General features: G+C 40.8%; 1 protein-coding gene across 1 annotated transcript in view; it reads left to right on the top strand.

Moving 5' to 3' along the window:
• The window catches only part of GPATCH2 (G-patch domain containing 2), a 572,071-nt gene that overhangs the window by 121,335 nt on the left and 430,079 nt on the right, over nucleotides 1-20,657 (top strand). The gene's annotated exons all lie outside the window — the stretch shown is intronic.

Raw genomic sequence — 20,657 nt, 5'->3', positions numbered from 1 at the left:
GCCATCTCTCAGCAATCCACATCCCAGGAGTAGAGAACTGGGAGGCGGATTTCCTAAGTCGTTAGACTTTTCATCTGGGGGAGTGGGAACTCCATCCGGAGGTATTTGCCCAGCTGATTCAGCTATGGGGCACACCAGAATTGGATCTGATGGCGTCCCGTCAGAATGCCAAACTTTCTCGTTACGGGTCCAGGTCCCGGGATCCCAAGGCGGTACTGATAGATGCTCTAGCAGTGCCTTGGTCCTTCAATCTGGCCTATGTATTTCCTCTCCTTCTACGTCTGGTTGCCAGAATAAAGCAGGAGAGAGCTTCAGTGATTCTGATAGCACCTGCGTGGCCACGCAGGACTTGGTATGCAGACCTAGTGGACATGTCCTCGGTTCTACCATGGACTCTGCCAGTGAGGCAGGACCTTCTAATCCAAGGTCTGTTCACGCATCCAAATCTAATTTCTCTGCGTCTGACTGCTTGGAGATTGAACGCCTGATTCTATCAAAGCGTGGTTTCTCTGAGTCGGTCATTGATACCCTGATTCAGGCTAGAAAGCCTGTCAACAGGAAGATCTATCATAAGATTTGGCGCAAATATCTTTATTGGTGTGAATCCAAAGGTTACTCGTGGAGTAAGATTAGGATTCCTAGAATATTGTCTTTTCTCCAAGAAGGTTTGGAGAAGGGATTATCAGCTAGTTCCTTATAAGGACAAATATCTGCTTTGTCTATTCTTCTACACAAACGTCTGGCAGATGTCCCAGACGTTCGAGCATTTAGTCAGGCTTTGGTCAGAATCAAGCCTGTATTTAAACCTGTTGCTCCGCCATGGAGCCTAAATTTAGTTCTTAAAGTTCTTCAAGGGGTTCCGTTTTGAACCTATGCATTCCATGGATATTAAGCTTCCATCTTGGAAAGTTTTGTTTTTAGTAGCTATCTCTTCGGCTCGAAGAGTTTCTGAGCTATATGCTTTACAGTGTGATTCCCCTTATCTTATTTTCCATGCAGATAAGGTGGTTTTGCGTACCAAACCTGGGTTTCTTCCTAAGGTTGTTTCTTATAAGAATATCAATCAAGAGATTGTTGTTCCTTCACTGTGTCCTAATCCTTCTTCAAAGAAGGAACGTCTGTTGCACAATCTTGATGTGGTTCGTGCTTTAAAGTTCTACTTACAAGCAACTAAAGATTTCCGTCAAACATCTTCATTGTTTGTTGTTTATTCTGGTAAGTGGAGAGGTCAGAAGGCTACGGCTACCTCTCTTTCCTTTTGGCTGAAAAGCATCATCCGTTTGGCTTATGAGACTGCTGGCCAACAGTCTCCTGAAAGAATTACTGCTCATGGCTTCCACATGGCTTTTAAAAATGAGGCTTCTGTTGAACCGATTTGTAATGCGGCGACTTGGTCTTCGTTTCATACTTTTTCCAAATTTTACAAATTTGATACTTTTGCTTCTTCGGAGGCTATTTTTGGGAGAAAGGTTCTACAAGCAGTGGTGCCAGAATTATATAACATTATTTTTTAGGTTTACTGACACTTTAATTTTCTTATTTACTTCTATTATAAAATTTGCTTTTTTTTCTCTTGGTATTTTTGTGGAAGGATCAGCAATGCACTACTTGGAGTAAGCTTAACACATCAGATAAGCCAATGAAAAGAGGCATATATGTGCACCCACCAGTTAGCAGCGAGCTCCCAGTAATGCATTGCTACTCCCAAGCCTACCTAAGTATGCTTTTAAACAAAAAATACAATGAGAAGAAAGCAAATTAGATAAGAGGCAAATTGGAAAGTTGTTTAAAATTGCATGTTTTATCTGAATCTGGAAACACAAAGTTGGGTTTTTATGTCCCTTTAAGAAGCATTTAATGCCATATTATGTTTAATGATTAATCACTTACCTTCCTTTAAACCTCAGCTTTGCTCTGTCTGAAACCCACCAAAATGTGCTCTTGTGACTTGTGATGCTAACTACTATCCTGATTAGCTTTTCAGGTTTAAAGTGATGGTAAATCCAAGCGTTTAACAAATGCTAGGATTTACCATCACTAAAAATCAAGGAGAGTTTAAGGGATGAGATCTCAAAAATAGGGTGCTAAATGTACCCTTTCTGTGCCGTTGAACAGCACTAAACTCAGCGGCTTCTGCCTTCTACCAATGAGGTGCCGCTTGCACCTCTAAACCAATATCTGTACGTGCATACAGAAACCTGTCAGTTGACACGCACGGCTGTCAAACTTCGCCTCACTGAAGGAGACTGATGTGCCGTGGGCGGCGGGAGTAGCTGAGTTTAGCACAGGCACAGGATGAGTTTAGCCCCCTTTTTTTTTAGATCTCATCCCTTAAACTCCCCTTGATTTTTAGTGATGGTAAATCCTAGCATTTGTTAAACGCTTGGATTTACCATCACTTTAATGAATATCGACTGTAATCTTGCCTATAAAAGATTTATGTATATGTGGCTTAAAAATAGTTAATTCTTTACACTTGACACGTCCATAGAAATGGATGTTTTGAAAAAATGAAGATTAAAAAAATAAAGAAGCACATTTTTATGGGGCTCTGAATGATCAACATAAGAATATTATTTTAATGCTAACATGTTAGCCAAAAGCAGCAGATCTTTGTATATTGTGCTTTTCACTATGGTTTAGCCATGTATCATTCCAACCAAGAAGTTAATCTATCAGTTGTAATAGCGCCTATAAAATATCAGAATGAGATAGCAATAAGCCCAGAAAATGGGCTACAAATCCCTGCTATGATCAAGCATGCAGTCAAGCAAAAATAAAAATAGGTGCATCTGAAACAAAATTACAATTCTTCCTATTGAATTATAGCCACATGGTCAAAGGTCAGAAACCAATGTATTTTCCATATTACTATGGCAATTTTATAAACTGTGTTTCTGCTGAGACATTTGAGTGTAATGAATAATCCTTTCATTTGCTCATCTGGCTCACTTAAATAACACATTTACATAGCAGTTGATTGTTAAAGATGCTGCAGCAGATATATCATTTCAGTAAACCTGTACTCTTGTCTGAAATGCTTTTTAGTAATAATACTTTTTGTTTTATAGGTGTTTGTATGCAATCGGGCACAGTTTTTTATAGAATATATAGCGCAATATATAGCGCTAGATACATAAGTAAAGTAGGTAACATAGCGCTGAGATGACAAATGTCCTAGGGTTTCATTGGATATATGGTTCTTATTTGCTGTTCAAATCTATGTTTTAGTATTTCTAAATAAAGTCTTACAGCGGAAACGATTAGTTACAACTGTATGCCAATTGGCAGAAGTGATTTTTTTCCCCCACCATATATGTTCAGAGTAAAAAAAAAAACAAATAAAAACAATACCAAATTTCCCAAATTCATCTTATATTTTTTTTATTGTATGAGGTTTTTTTGTTTTTTTTTTTTATTCAGTTTTCCGTAGTAGTTATATACAATACCGTTTTTCTGAATACATATATATATATATATATATATATATATATATATATATATATATATATATATATATATATATATATATAAAGATATAGATATCTAGTTAGACATATAAACATTGTATATTATAAACAGAGAGTAATAAACTCTAGTTTTATACCAAGTCACAAAAGAAAATTGTAATATACAATGTAAATGCTCAACATAATATAACAGAAGAAAAAGAGGAGATTGTATGCTACTATGTACATAAAGAAAACAACTCCAGTCTTCTTGCATGCTAACCCGAACTCATATTCTCATATGTGCTAACCTGACATGAAAATATGAATATTTCACATTCCAATGTTCTGCAAATAGCAGAATGTTCCATTTATTCATAAATGCATATATATATATATATATACACACATACATACATACAGTGGATATAAAAAGTCTACACACCACTGTTAAAATGGCAGGTTTCTGTGATGTAAAAAAATGAGACAAAGATAAATCATTTCTGAACTTTTTCCACCTTTTAATGTGACCTATAAACTATGCAACTCAATTGAAAAAAACAAACTGAAATCTTTTAGGTGAAGGGAAGTAAAAAATAAAAAATAAAATAATATGGTTGGAGCACCTTTTGATTTTATTACAGCACTCAGTCTTTTTGGGTATGAGTCTATCAGCATGGCACATCTTGACTTGGCAAGATTTGCCCACTCTTCTTTGCAAAAACACTCCAAATCTGTCACATTGTGAGGGCATCTCCTGTGCACAGTCCTCTTCAGATCACCTCACAGATTTTCAATTAGATTCAGGTCTGGGCTCTGGCTGGGCCATTCCAAAACTTTAATCTTCTTCTGGTGAAGCCATTCCTTTGTTGATTTGGATGTATGCTTTGGGTCGTTGTCATGCTGAAACATGAAGTTCCTCTTCATGTTCAGCTTTCTAGCAGAAGCCTGAAGGTTTTGTGCCAATATTGACTGGTATTTGGTACTGTTCATAATTCAATCTACCTTGAATAAGGCCCCAGTTCCATCTGAAGAAAAACAGACCCAAAGCATGATGCTGCCACCACCATGCTTCACTGTGGGTATGGTGTTCTTTTGGTGATATGCAGTGTTGTTTTTGTGCCAAACATATCTTTTGGAATTTTTGCCAAAAGTTCAACCTTGGTTTCATCAGACCATAACACCTTTTCTCACATGCTTTGGGGAGACTTCAGATGTGTTTCTGCTAAATTTAGCCGGGCTTGGATGTTTTTCTTCATAAGAAAAGACTTCCATCTTGCCACTTTACCTCATAGCCCAGACATATGAAGAATAAGGGAGATTGTTGTCACATGTACCACACAGCCAGTACTTGCCAGATTTTCCTGCAGCTCCTTTAATGTTGCTGTAGGCCTCTTGGCAGCCTCTTAGAGCAGTTTTCTTCTCGTCTTTTCATCAATTTTGGAGGGACATCCAGTTCTTGGTAATGTCACTGTTGCGCCATATTTTCTCCATTTGATGACGGTCATCACAGTGTTCCATGGTATATCTAATGCCTTGGAAATTCTTTTTTACCCTTCTCCTGACTGATGCCTTTTAACAATGAGATCCCTCTGATGCGTTGGAAGCTCTCTACGGACCATGGCTTTTGCTGTAGGATGGGACTAAGAAAATGTCAGGAAAGACCTACTAGAACAGCTGAACTTTATTTGGGGTTAATCAAAGGCACTTTAAATGATGACAGGTGTGTACTGACTCCTATTAAACATGATTTTGAATGTGATTTCTTAATTCTAAACACGGCTACATCCCCAGTTATAACACACTTATGCAACCACATTATTTTAGTGTTTTTTTGTTTACTTCCCTCCACCTAAAAGATTTCCGTTTGTTTTTCAATTGAGTTGTACAGTTTAAAGGTCACATTAAAAGGTGGGAAAAGTTCTGAAATTATTTATCTTTGTCTCGTTTTTTTACAGCACAGAAACCTGACATTTTAACAGGGCTGTGTGTGTGTGTATGTATATAAATATTTATAGATATATACAGATATATATAAATATCTGTTGGTATATACAGATATATATATATGTATATAAATATTTATAGATATATACAGATATATATATATATGTAATACATAAATATCTATGTATGTACACACACACACACACACATATATATATATATCACACACACATATGAATGCAGAGTTTCAAAATATACTGAAATACCTTGCTTTATCGTAGATTTTTTGTTTTGCAAATAAGTAAATTCCTCCCCCTTTCCAACCCCATCGTGAGACTCATTAGCATAGTCCAATCACGGTGGGCAACTTGGGTTCTCTCTATTATGGCTCTTCCCAGTCCAGCGAACATACTTTTGCATGCACAGTACATTTCTACCTGTGCTGCACATGCGCAGTGTACTTATTATGCACTCTCCCGACATCGTCCATTGATCACGCGCCTGCAGTGTAAACTTAGCCGCAACCTCTGCAACTGCATTGGAGAGGAATAGTGAGCGGATTAGTAATACCTAGTATCTAAGGATCATCCCCTCAAGAAACGAGCTCTACGTTTTGAATGAATATTAAAACAATTGAAATATGCTTCACTCATTATAATGTAAAGGTATAGAATTGTCTCCTCCCTAGACTGACGAGCAGTATATAAACGGCAGAAATAATGTTATAGCTCCAGTCTCATACATCTTCTGCGCATGTGATTTGTATTCTTTACTCTGCGAGTGCGATGGGGTACACTCACTAACCTTATATATATATATATATATATATATATATATATATATATATATATGCATGCAAATTTTAAGACATCAGATTGGGCATACTTGTTAACAGAAGCCACAACCATTTAAAGGGGCTGGATTGTGTGTGACATTTGGAAAAATAAAAATATAGCAATAGTAAATGTTTGAAGCTTCGTTTCTGCCTTGAAGTAATTTAATTTTAATACAAATTTGACGCGAATAAAATTGTTTTGTATGTGGTCCATTTCACACAATTGTATAACCCTTTAAAGGGACAGTAAAGTCAAAATTAAACTGGTTCAGATGGAGCATTCCGTTTTAAGCAACTTTCTAATTTACTTCTAATATCTAAGCTGCTTCATTTTCTTGGTATCATTTAAAAAAAGAAAAAAAAGGCATTCCTAGGTACGCTCATGAAGGCCAATGCTCTACTGGGAGCTACCTGCCGATTGGTGTCTGTACATGTATGCCTCTTGTCATTGTCACATGAAGTGTTCAGCTAGTTCCTAATAGTGCATTACTGCCTCTTCAACAAAGAATATCAAGAAAATTAAGCTAATTATATAATAGAAGTAAATTGGAAAGTAAAACTGTATCATAAACAAAAAGTTTGGGGTTCCATGTCCCTTTTAACGGTGGTGATGTATAAATTATTCTATAGGGAAGATCAATTGCAAAGGAGAGTTTGTTTGTGACCCCATCACTTTTGTGGAAGGCATATAATGATTCATTCTTTATAAGCAGTGTTTAGTAAAAAGGATAATGTCACAGACATTATCAAAAGGCAAATCAAGTGGGGGTAGATCCACTTACTTGTAATAGCTGATTTAATGTATTTGAATGACAATAAGACACTTTATTCCCCTTAAAGGGACATTGTACATAAATGCTTTGTAGATCCATTTATAAAGCCAATCTGGGAGAGTTTTTTCAACAATGTATAGTTTTGCTTATTTTTTTTTTTAATAACATTGTGCTGATTTTCAGACGCCTAACCAAGCCCCAAAGTATCAGGTGTAGACCCAAGTCTACAGAGTCCTGCTTGTTCTTGTTTGTGTAATGGTTCTTCTCATATGCAGTGGAGGGGGAAGAGTCTGTTCTTCCTGATTTCTCTGCCCCTTTCAGTGGGTGTCCCAGTCTAACCTCATCAACTGTGCTAAACTGGGAGCTTCTATGTAAGTTTTTAAAATGTTTTATACCGGATTTTTATATCAGTATCTGTGCCTATTCTTCTTTATGAGTAGTGTCTATTATATGCAGTTTTATGAAAGTTGGTGTTTACTGTCCCTTTAAATAGGCCAGAAAAATATGCATATTTCAGTAGAGTGTACGAGTTACAGCGCTTGACTCCTGTTGAATACGTTCATCTTAATACAGTGATGTTAAGTTATTGATTACGTTAAAAAAAATCAAGAATTTTAATTGAAACGAAAAAGAAAAAAAATCTTATGTTAATGGAAGCATTTTTAGTTCCCAGATATGCAGGGAAAATCCTTTGTTTCATTTTTGATGAATGCAAATTTAAAGTTATTCTGAGATATTATACTTTTTTTTTAATTTTTTTTTTAATATAAACTTTATAGGGACATAAAACTAGCATTAAACAACGTAATGTTTGAAAATTTATTTTGCAGCAATTAAAATATTAGTATATATTTTTTAAATGTACCTCACAGATGATGCACCAGAAATACACAAGTTTTTGTTCGTTATCCCTTTCACCGGCAAATCATAATTGTTCCCATCAAAGTGCACTAAGTTCAGGTGGAAGTGATTTGTTTAATATAACAAGAGGATATATGTTCACAAGGAGGATATGTATATTAACAAAGCTGTGAATGCTGCAAATAATTATGTACAGACCCTTTTGTCCCTGGCACTGTTTGAGGAACACCAGAAACCATATATTATGTACTAGGCCAAAGCTGTTACAAGCTTATTTTCTCCTGTTAAGTGTGGTCAGTCCACGGGTCATCATTACTTCTGGGATATTAACTCCTCCCCAAAAGGAAGTGCAAGAGGATCACCCAAGCAGAGCTGCTATATAGCTCCTCCCCTCTACGTCACACCCAGTCATTCTCTTGCACCCAACTAATAGATAGGATGTGTGAGAGGACTGTGGTGATTATACTTAGCTTTTATATCTTCAATCAAAAGTTTGTTATTTTAAAACAGCACCGGAGTGTGTTGTTTCTTCTCAGGTAGAATTTGAAGAAGAATCTACCTGAGTTTTTGGATGATTTTAGCCGGCGTAGCTAAAATTCATTTTGCTGTTCTCGGCCATTCTGAGGAGTGAGGTAAACTTCAGATCAGGGGACAGCGGGCAGGTTCACCTGCAAAGAGGTATGTTGCAGTATATTATTTTCTGAGGAATGGAATTGACTAAGAAAATACTGCCAATACCAATATAATGTAAGTTCAGCCTTAAATGCAGTAGTAGTAACTGGTATCAGGCTGTTTATGTATGTATGTGTACATTTCAGTATTCTGGGGAATGGCACTTCTCTGGGTAATACTATATGCATATAATCTTTAGCCTTACTTGCATTGGGAACGTCTAGCAACAGGCTATTTAATGACATTTCATGATATTTAATTTTAAACGTTTTTGCTGGCATGCTAAATTGTTTAAATATCTGAGGTACTGGGTGAAAAATTGTTTTTGGGCACTGTTTTTCCACTTGGCTGTCGTTTATTTTAATTTGAGACAGTTTACTGAGCTTCCCTCACTGCTGTGGGTGAGGGGGAGGGGCCTATTTTGGCGCTTTTGCTACGCATCAGAAAATCAGTCAAAAGTCTTTTCTCCAACATAGGTGTGTCCGGTCCACGGCGTCATCCTTACTTGTGGGATATTCTCTTCCCCAACAGGAAATGGCAAAGAGCCCAGCAAAGCTGGTCACATGATCCCTCCTAGGCTCCGCCTACCCCAGTCATTCTCTTTGCCGTTGTACAGGCAACATCTCCACGGAGATGGCTTAGAGTTTTTTAGTGTTTAACTGTAGTTTTTCATTATTCAATCAAGAGTTTGTTATTTTCAAATAGTGCTGGTACGTACTATTTACTCAGAAACAGAAAAGAGATGAAGAATTCTGTTTGTATGAGGAAAATGATTTTAGCAACCGTAACTAAAATCCATGGCTGTTCCACACAGGACTGTTGAGAGCAATTAACTTCAGTTGGGGGAACAGTTTGCAGTCCTTTGCTGCTTGAGGTATGACACATTCTAACAAGACGATGTAATGCTGGAAGCTGTCATTTTCCCTATGGGATCCGGTAAGCCATGTTTATTACGATTGTAAATAAGGGCTTCACAAGGGCTTATTTAGACTGTAGACTTTTTTTGGGCTAAATCGATTGATATTAACACTTATTTAGCCTTGAGGAATCATTTATTCTGGGTATTTTGATATAATAATATCGGCAGGCACTGTTTTAGACACCTTATTCTTTAGGGGCTTTCCCAAAGCATAGGCAGAGTCTCATTTTCGCGCCGGTGTTGCGCACTTGTTTTTGAGAGGCATGGCATGCAGTCGCATGTGAGAGGAGCTCTGATACTTATAAAAGACTTCTGAAGGCGTCATTTGGTATCGTATTCCCCTTTGGGTTTGGTTGGGTCTCAGCAAAGCAGATACCAGGGACTGTAAAGGGGTTAAAGCTTAAAACGGCTCCGGTTCCGTTATTTTAAGGGTTAAAGCTTCCAAAATTGGTGTGCAATATTTTCAAGGCTTTAAGACACTGTGGTGAAAGTTTGGTGAATTTTGAACAATTCCTTCATGTTTTTTCGCAATTGCAGTAATAAAGTGTGTTCAGTTTAAAATTTAAAGTGACAGTAACGGTTTTATTTCAAAACGTTTTTTGTACTTTCTTATCAAGTTTATGCCTGTTTAACATGTCTGAACTACCAGATAGACTGTGTTCTGAATGTGGGGAAGCCAGTATTCCTATTCATTTAAATAAATGTGATTTATGTGATAATGACAATGATGCCCAAGATGATTCCTCAAGTGAGGGGAGTAAGCATGGTACTGCATCATTCCCTCCTTCGTCTACACGAGTCTTGCCCACTCAGGAGGCCCCTAGTACATCTAGCGCGCCAATACTCCTTACTATGCAACAATTAACGGCTGTAATGGATAATTCTGTCAAAAACATTTTAGCCAAAATGAACCCTTGTCAGCGTAAGCGTGGGTGCTCTGTTTTAGTTACTGAAGAGCATGACGACGCTGATATTAATATCTCTGAAGGGCCCCTAACCCAATCTGAGGGGGCCAGGGAGGTTTTGTCTGAGGGAGAAATTACTGATTTAGGGAACATTTCTCAGCAGGCTGAATCTGATGTGATTACATTTAAATTTAAATTGGAACATCTCCGCATTTTGCTTAAGGAGGTATTATCCACTCTGGATGATTGTGAAAATTTGGTCATCCCAGAGAAACTATGTAAAATGGACAAGTTCCTAGAGGTGCCGGGGCTCCCAGAAGCTTTTCCTATACCCAAGCGGGTGGCGGACATTGTTAATAAAGAATGGGAAAGGCCCGGTATTCCTTTCGTCCCTCCCCCCATATTTAAAAAATTGTTTCCTATGGTCGACCCCAGAAAGGACTTATGGCAGTCAGTCCCCAAGGTCGAGGGAGCGGTTTCTACTTTAAACAAACGCACCACTATTCCCATAGAGGATAGTTGTGCTTTCAAAGATCCTATGGATAAAAAATTAGAAGGTTTGCTTAAAAAGATGTTTGTTCAGCAGGGTTACCTTCTACAACCCATTTCATGCATTGTCCCTGTCACTACAGCCGCATATTTCTGGTTTGATGAACTGATTAAGGTGCTCGATAGTGACTCTCCTCCTTATGAGGAGATTATGGACAGAATCAATGCTCTCAAATTGGCTAATTCTTTCACTCTAGACGCCTCTTTGCAATTGGCTAAGTTAGCGGCTAAGAATTCTGGGTTTGCTATTGTGGCGCGCAGAGCGCTTTGGTTGAAATCTTGGTCGGCTGATGCGTCTTCCAAGAACAAGCTACTAAACATTCCTTTCAAGGGGAAAACGCTGTTTGGTCCTGACTTGAAAGAGATTATCTCTGATATCACTGGGGGTAAGGGCCACGCCCTTCCTCAGGATCGGCCTTTCAAGGCAAAAAATAGACCTAATTTTCGTCCCTTTCGTAAAAACGGACCAGCCCAAGGTGCTACGTCCTCTAAGCAAGAGGGTAATACTTCTCAGGCCAAGCCAGCTTGGAGACCAATGCAAGGCTGGAACAAGGGAAAGCAGGCCAAGAAACCTGCCACTGCTACCAAGACAGCATGAAATATTGGCCCCCGATCCGGGACCGGATCTGGTGGGGGGCAGACTCTCTCTCTTCGCTCAGGCTTGGGCAAGAGATGTTCTGGATCCTTGGGCGCTAGAAATAGTCTCCCAGGGTTATCTTCTGGAATTCAAGGGACTTCCCCCAAGGGGGAGGTTCCACAGGTCTCAGTTGTCTTCAGACCACATAAAAAGACAGGCGTTCTTACATTGTGTAGAAGACCTGTTAAAAATGGGAGTGATTCATCCTGTTCCATTAAGAGAACAAGGGATGGGGTTCTACTCCAATCTGTTCATAGTTCCCAAAAAAGAGGGAACGTTCAGACCAATCCTAGATCTCAAGATCTTAAACAAATTTCTCAAGGTCCCATCGTTCAAGATGGAAACCATTCGAACTATCCTTCCTTCCATCCAGGAAGGTCAATTCATGACCACGGTGGATTTAAAGGATGCGTATCTACATATTCCTATCCACAAGGAACATCATCGGTTCCTAAGGTTTGCATTCCTGGACAAACATTACCAGTTCGTGGCGCTTCCTTTCGGATTAGCCACTGCTCCAAGGATTTTCACAAAGGTACTAGGGTCCCTTCTAGCGGTGCTAAGACCAAGGGGCATTGCAGTAGTACCTTACCTGGACGACATTCTGATTCAAGCGTCGTCCCTCCCTCGAGCAAAGGCTCACACGGACATCGTCCTGGCCTTTCTCAGATCTCACGGCTGGAAAGTGAACGTGGAAAAGAGTTCTCTATCCCCGTCAACAAGGGTTCCCTTCTTGGGAACAATTATAGATTCCTCAGAAATGAGGATTTTTCTAACAGAGGCCAGAATAACAAAGCTTCTGGACTCTTGTCGGATTCTTCATTCCGTTCCTCTTCCTTCCGTAGCTCAGTGCATGGAAGTGATCGGGTTGATGGTAGCGGCAATGGACATAGTTCCTTTTGCGCGCATTCATCTAAGACCATTACAACTGTGCATGCTCAGTCAGTGGAATGGGGACTATACAGACTTGTCTCCAAGGATACAAGTAAATCAGAGGACCAGAGACTCACTCCGTTGGTGGCTGTCCCTGGACAACCTGTCACAAGGGATGACATTCCGCAGACCAGAGTGGGTCATTGTCACGACCGACGCCAGTCTGACGGGCTGGGGCGCGGTCTGGGGATCCCTGAAAGCTCAGGGTCTTTGGTCTCGGGAAGAATCTCTTCTACCGATAAATATTCTGGAACTGAGAGCGATATTCAATGCTCTCAAGGCTTGGCCTCAGCTAGCAAGGACCAAGTTCATACGATTTCAATCAGACAACATGACGACTGTTGCGTACATCAACCATCAGGGGGGAACAAGGAGTTCCCTAGCGATGGAGGAAGTGACCAAGATTATTCTATGGGCGGAGTCTCACTCCTGCCACCTGTCTGCTATCCACATCCCGGGAGTGGAAAATTGGGAAGCGGATTTTCTGAGTCGTCAGACATTGCATCCGGGGGAGTGGGAACTCCATCCGGAAATCTTTGCCCTAGTCACTCAGCTGTGGGGCATTCCAGACATGGATCTGATGGCCTCTCGTCAGAACTTCAAAATTCCCTGTTACGGGTCCAGATCCAGGGATCCCAAGGCGGCTCTAGTGGATGCACTAGTAGCACCTTGGACCTTCAAACTAGCTTATGTGTTTCCACCGTTTCCTCTCATTCCCAGGCTGGTAGCCAGGATCAATCAGGAGAGGGCGTCGGTGATCTTGATAGCTCCTGCGTGGCCACGCAGGACTTGGTATGCAGATCTGGTGAATATGTCATCGGCTCCACCTTGGAAGCTACCTTTGAGACGAGACCTTCTTGTTCAGGGTCCGTTCGAACATCCGAATCTGGTTTCACTCCAGCTGACTGCCTGGAGATTGAACGCTTGATTTTATCGAAGCGAGGTTTCTCAGATTCTGTTATCGATACTCTTGTTCAGGCCAGAAAGCCTGTAACTAGAAAGATTTACCACAAAATTTGGAAAAAATATATCTGTTGGTGTGAATCTAAAGGATTCCCTTGGGACAAGGTTAAGATTCCTAGGATTCAATCCTTCCTTCAAGAAGGATTGGAAAAAGGATTATCGGCAAGTTCCCTGAAGGGACAGATTTCTGCCTTGTCGGTGTTACTTCACAAAAAGCTGGCAGCTGTGCCAGATGTTCAAGCCTTTGTTCAGGCTTTGGTTAGAATTAAGCCTGTTTACAAACCTTTGACTCCTCCTTGGAGTCTCAATTTAGTTCTTTCAGTTCTTCAGGGGGTTCCGTTTGAACCCTTACATTCCGTTGATATTAAGTTATTATCTTGGAAAGTTTTGTTTTTAGTTGCAATTTCTTCTGCTAGAAGAGTTTCAGAATTATCTGCTCTGCAGTGTTCCCCTCCTTATCTGGTGTTCCATGCAGATAAGGTGGTTTTACGTACTAAACCTGGTTTTCTTCCGAAAGTTGTTTCTAACAAAAACATTAACCAGGAGATTATCGTGCCTTCTCTGTGTCCGAAACCAGTTTCAAAGAAGGAACGTTTGTTGCACAATTTGGATGTTGTTCGCGCTCTAAAATTCTATTTAGATGCTACAAAGGATTTTAGACAAACATCTTCCTTGTTTGTTGTTTATTCAGGTAAAAGGAGAGGTCAAAAAGCAACTTCTACCTCTCTCTCTTTTTGGATTAAAAGCATCATCAGATTGGCTTACGAGACTGCCGGACGGCAGCCTCCCGAAAGAATCACAGCTCATTCCACTAGGGCTGTGGCTTCCACATGGGCCTTCAAGAACGAGGCTTCTGTTGATCAGATATGTAGGGCAGCGACTTGGTCTTCACTGCACACTTTTACCAAATTTTACAAGTTTGATACTTTTGCTTCTTCTGAGGCTATTTTTGGGAGAAAGGTTTTGCAAGCCGTGGTGCCTTCCATTTAGGTGACCTGATTTGCTCCCTCCCTTCATCCGTGTCCTAAAGCTTTGGTATTGGTTCCCACAAGTAAGGATGACGCCGTGGACCGGACACACCTATGTTGGAGAAAACAGAATTTATGTTTACCTGATAAATTTCTTTCTCCAACGGTGTGTCCGGTCCACGGCCCGCCCTGGTTTTTTTTTAATCAGGTCTGATAATTTATTTTCTTTAACTACAGTCACCACGGTACCATATGGTTTCTCCTATGCTAATATTCCTCCTTAACGTCGGTCGAATGACTGGGGTAGGCGGAGCCTAGGAGGGATCATGTGACCAGCTTTGCTGGGCTCTTTGCCATTTCCTGTTGGGGAAGAGAATATCCCACAAGTAAGGATGACGCCGTGGACCGGACACACCGTTGGAGAAAGAAATTTATCAGGTAAACATAAATTCTGTTTTTCTCTTCCTGCATGATCCGGATCGTCTCTACAGAGCTCAAGGGTCTTCAAAAGTTATTTTGAGGGAGGTAATCACTCACAGCAGACCTGTGAGATTGTGCTTTGACTGTGATAAAAAACGTTTATATTTTGTACATTTGTTTCTCTGCTATTAAGGGTTAGTTATCCATTGCTAATGGGGTCAATCCTTTGTTAATTTTATGCTTTTACTGGGAAAAATCTGATTGTTATAATTTTTCCGGGTTCTTACTATTAAACTGTCATAATTTTTTTCTGTGCTTCTTAAAGGCACAGTGCGTTTTTAATATTACTTGTAATTTGAGTGAAAAGTATTTCCAAGCTTGCTAGTTTAATTGCTAGTTTGTTAAACATGTCTGACTCAGAGGAATATCTCTGTGCTATATGTGCAAAAGCCAAGGTGGAGCCCAATAGAAATGTATGTACTAATTGCATTGATGCTACTTTGAATAAAAGTCATTCTGTACAAATTGAACATCATTCACCAAACAACGAGGGGGAAGTTATGCCGACTAACTTGCCTCACGTGTCAGTACCTGCCTCTCCCGCTCGGGAGGTGCGTGATATTGTAACGCCGAGTACTTCAGGGTGGCCATTACAAATCACACTACAGGACATGGCTAATGTTATGACTGAAGTTTTGTCTAAATTACCAGAACTTAGAGGTAAGCGAGATCACTCTGGGGTGAGAACAGAGTGCGCTGACAATATTAGGGCCATGTCAGATACTGCGTCACAATTTGCAGAACATGAGGACGGAGAGCTTCATTCTGCAGGTGACGGATCTGATCCAAATAAACTGGATTCAGACATTTCAAATTTTAAGTTTAAGCTGGAAAACCTCCGTGTATTACTAGGGGAGGTCTTAGCGGCTCTGAATGATTGTAACACAGTTGCAATACCAGAGAAAATGTGTAGGTTGGATAAATATTTTGCGGTACCGTCGAGTACTGACGTTTTTCCAATACCTAAGAGACTTACTGAAATTGTTAGTAAGGAGTGGGATAGACCCGGTGTGCCTTTCTCACCCCCTCCTATATTCAGAAAGATGTTTCCAATAGACACCACCACACGGGACTTATGGCAAACGGTCCCTAAGGTGGAGGGAGCAGTTTCTACTTTAGCTAAGCGTACCACTATCCCGGTGGAGGATAGCTGCGCCTTTTCAGATCCAATGGATAAAAAATTAGAGGGTTACCTTAAGAAAATGTTTGTTCAACAAGGTTTTATATTGCAACCCCTTGCATGCATTGCGCCTGTCACGGCTGCAGCAGCATTTTGGTTTGAGTCTCTGGAAGAGACCCTTGAATCAGCTCCATTGGATGAGATTACACATAAGCTTAAAACCCTTAAGCTAGCTAATTCATTTATTTCTGATGCCGTAGTACACTTAACTAAACTTACGGCTAAGAATTCCGGATTCGCCATTCAGGCACGCAGAGCACTGTGGCTAAAATCCTGGTCAGCTGATGTTATTTCTAAATCTAAATTACTTAACATACCTTTCAAAGGGCAGACCTTATTCGGGCCCGGTTTGAAGGAAATTATCGCTGACATTACAGGAGGTAAAGGTCATGCCCTACCTCAAGACAGAGCCAAACCTAGGGCTAGACAGTCTAATTTTCGTGCCTTTCGTAACTTCAAGGCAGGAACAGCATCAACTTCCTCTGCACCAAAACAGGAAGGAGCTGTTGCTCGATACAGACAAGGCTGGAAACCTAACCAGTCCTGGAACAAGGGCAAGCAGGCCAGAAAACCTGCTGCTGCCCCTAAGACAGCATGAAGTGAGGGCCCCCGATCCGGGAACGGATCTAGTGGGGGGCAGACTCTCTCTCTTCGCCCAGGCTTGGGCAAGAGATGTCCAGGATCCCTGGGCGTTAGAGATCATATCTCAGGGATATCTTCTGGACTTCAAAGCCTCTCCCCCAAAAGGGTGATTTCATCTTTCAAGGTTGTCAACAAACCAGATAAAGAAAGAGGCGTTTCTACGCTGTGTACAAGATCTTTTACTAATGGGAGTGATCCATCCGGTTCCGCGGTCGGAACACGGACAAGGTTTTTACTCAAATCTGTTTGTGGTTCCCAAGAAAGAAGGAACCTTCAGACCAATCTTGGATTTAAAGATCCTAAACAAATTCCTAAGAGTTCCATCGTTCAAAATGGAAACTATTCGGACAATCTTACCCATGATCCAAAAGGGTCAGTACATGACCACAGTGGATTTAAAGGATGCCTACCTTCATATACCGATTCACAAAGATCATTTCCGGTATCTAAGGTTTGCCTTCCTAGACAGGCATTACCAGTTTGTAGCTCTTCCATTCGGGTTGGCTACGGCTCCAAGAATCTTCACAAAGGTTCTGGGTTCTCTTCTGGCGGTGCTAAGGCCGCAAGGAATTTCGGTGGCTCCATACCTAGACGACATTCTGATACAAGCGTCAAGCTTTCAAACTGCCAGGTCTCATACAGAGTTAGTACTGGCATTTCTAAGGTCGCATGGGTGGAAGGTGAATGTAGAGAAGAGTTCTCTCTTACCACTCACAAGGGTTCCCTTCTTAGGGACTCTTATAGACTCTGTAGAAATGAAGATTTACCTGACAGAAGAAAGGTTAACAAAGCTTCAAAATGCTTGCCGTGTCCTTCATTCCATTCAACACCCGTCAGTGGCTCAATGCATGGAGGTAATCGGCTTAATGGTAGCGGCAATGGACATAGTACCCTTTGCACGCCTACATCTCAGACCGCTGCAATTATGCATGCTAAGTTAGTGGAATGGGGATTACTCAGATTTGTCCCCTACTCTGAATCTGGATCAAGAGACCAGAAATTCTCTTCTATGGTGGCTTTCTCGGCCACATCTGTCCAGGGGGATGCCATTCAGCAGACCAGATTGGACAATTTTAACAACAGACGCCAGCCTACTAGGTTGGGGCGCTGTCTGGAATTCCCTGAAGGCTCAGGGATCATGGACTCAGGAGGAGAGTCTCTTTCCAATAAACATTCTGGAATTGAGAGCAGTTCTCAATGCCCTTCTGGCTTGGCCTCAGTTAACAACTCGGGGGTTCATCAGATTTCAGTCGGACAACATCACGACTGTAGCTTACATCAACCATCAAGGAGGGACAAGAAGCTCCCTAGCGATGATGGAAGTATCAAAGATAATTCGCTGGGCAGAGTCTCACTCTTGCCACCTGTCAGCGATCCACATTCCTGGAGTGGAGAACTGGGAGGCGGATTTCCTAAGTCGTCAGACTTTTCATCCGGGGGAGTGGGAACTTCATCCGGAGGTCTTTGCCCAAATACTTCGACTTTGGGGCAAACCAGAGATAGATCTCATGGCGTCTCGCCAGAACGCCAAGCTTCCTTGTTACGGGTCCAGGTCCAGGGACCCGGGAGCGGTCCTGGTGGATGCTTTGACAGCACCTTGGACCTTCGGGATGGCCTATGTGTTTCCACCCTTCCCGATGCTTCCTCGATTGGTTGCCAGGATCAAACAGGAGAGAGCATCAGTGATTCTAATAGCACCTGCGTGGCCACGCAGGACCTGGTATGCAGATCTAGTGGACATGTCATCCTGTCCACCTTGGTCTCTGCCTCTGAGACAGGACCTTCTAATTCAGGGTCCTTTCAAACATCAAAATCTAATTTCTCTGAAGCTGACTGCTTGGAAATTGAACGCTTGATTTTATCAAAGCGTGGTTTTTCGGAGTCAGTTATTGATACCTTAATACAGGCTAGGAAGCCTGTTACCAGAAAGATTTACCATAAAATATGGCGTAAATACTTACATTGGAACGAATCCAAGAGTTACTCATGGAGTAAAGTTAGGATTCCTAGGATATTGTCTTTTCTACAAGAAGGTTTAGAAAAGGGTTTATCTGCTAGTTCTTTAAAGGGACAGATCTCAGCTCTGTCCATTCTTTTACACAAGCGTCTGTCAGAAGTTCCAGACGTTCAGGCTTTTTGCCAGGCTTTGGCCAGGATTAAGCCTGTGTTTAAAACTGTTGCTCCACCATGGAGCTTAAATTTAGTTCTTAACGTTTTACAGGGTGTTCCGTTTGAACCCCTTCATTCCATTGATATCAAGCTGTTATCTTGGAAAGTTCTGTTTTTAATGGCTATTTCCTCGGCTCGTAGAGTTTCTGAGTTATCAGCCTTACACTGTGATTCTCCGTATCTGATTTTTCATTCAGATAAGGTTGTTCTGCGTACTAAACCTGGATTCTTACCTAAGATTGTCACTAACAAGAATATCAATCAAGAGATTGTTGTGCCATCATTGTGTCCGAATCCTTCTTCAAAGAAGGAACGACTTCTGCACAATCTAGATGTAGTCCGTGCCCTGAAATTTTATTTACAGGCAACTAAAGATTTTCGACAAACTTCTTCCCTGTTTCTCGTTTATTCTGGACAGAGGAGAGGTCAAAAAGCTTCTGCTACCTCTCTCTCTTTTTGGCTTCGTAGCATAATACGTTTAGCCTATGAGACTGCTGGACAGCAACCTCCTGAAAGAATTACAGCTCATTCCACTAGAGCTGTGGCTTCCACTTGGACCTTTAAGAATGAGGCCTCTGTTGAACAGATTTGCAAGGCTGCAACTTGGTCTTCTCTTCATACTTTTTCCAAATTTTCCAAATTTGACACTTTTGCTTCTTCGGAGGCTGTTTTTGGGAGAAAGGTAATTCAGGCAGTGGTTCCTTCCGTATAAAGATCCTGCCTGTCCCTCCCGTCATCCGTGTACTTTAGCTTTGGTATTGGTATCCCAGAAGTAATGATGACCCGTGGACTGACCACACTTAACAGGAGAAAACATAATTTATGCTTACCTGATAAATTCCTTTCTCCTGTAGTGTGGTCAGTCCACGGCCCGCCCTGTTTTTTATGGCAGGTCTAAATTTTTAAATTATACTCCAGTCACCACTGCACCCTATAGTTTCTCCTTTCTCGTTTGGTTCTTGGTCGAATGACTGGGTGTGACGTAGAGGGGAGGAGCTATATAGCAGCTCTGCTTGGGTGATCCTCTTGCACTTCCTGTTGGGGAGGAGTTAATATCCCAGAAGTAATGATGACCCGTGGACTGACCACACTACAGGAGAAAGGAATTTATCAGGTAAGCATAAATTATGTTATTTCTTAGAATATGAAGTAGTCAATTACACATAATCAATGCGCTAAGTGTAAATGTCGGATTAAAATAAAAACAAAAGACCGTCCTTTTTTTTAATGTATTTTTTATTGAATGTAACGTTGTTTTTTTGTTTTGTTTTTTATTCATAGCGTAAGTGCAACACTGTAGCATTTATATTTAACTTTTTGCCTCTGTATCTTTCAGTAGACCTTATGTTTAATAGTTGCACCCAATCATTTTCATTGCTGACATAGGCGTGAATGTAGTGGATATGATCAGCTGTTTGTTGTGTTGGGGGACACTTTGGCAGAATGAGAAATAGTAAAATATAAATCTATTTTTTATGGCTCTTACATGTATGGAAGAACTATGAAGTGACACGAACATCAAATTTAAACTTAATTTTGCAATTAAAGAGATTTTCAAATCTACTTCTATCAAATTTACGTTGTTTTCTTGGCTTGCTTTGTGGAAAAGCCTACTCAAGCAGGCTCAAGGGCAGCTATGCACTAATGGAAACCATCTGCTGATTGGTGGCTTTAAACATATGCCTCTTGTCATTTGCTCACAGATGTGTTCAGCTAGCTCCCAGGAATGCATTACTTCCCTAAAGCCGATTTTAACTGTGTGTTTAACCCCTTTG

The sequence above is a fragment of the Bombina bombina genome, chromosome 4 (genome assembly GCF_027579735.1).
Source record: "Bombina bombina isolate aBomBom1 chromosome 4, aBomBom1.pri, whole genome shotgun sequence".
NCBI lineage: Eukaryota > Metazoa > Chordata > Amphibia > Anura > Bombinatoridae > Bombina > Bombina bombina.
This window is presented reverse-complemented; position numbering and strand designations above follow the sequence as displayed.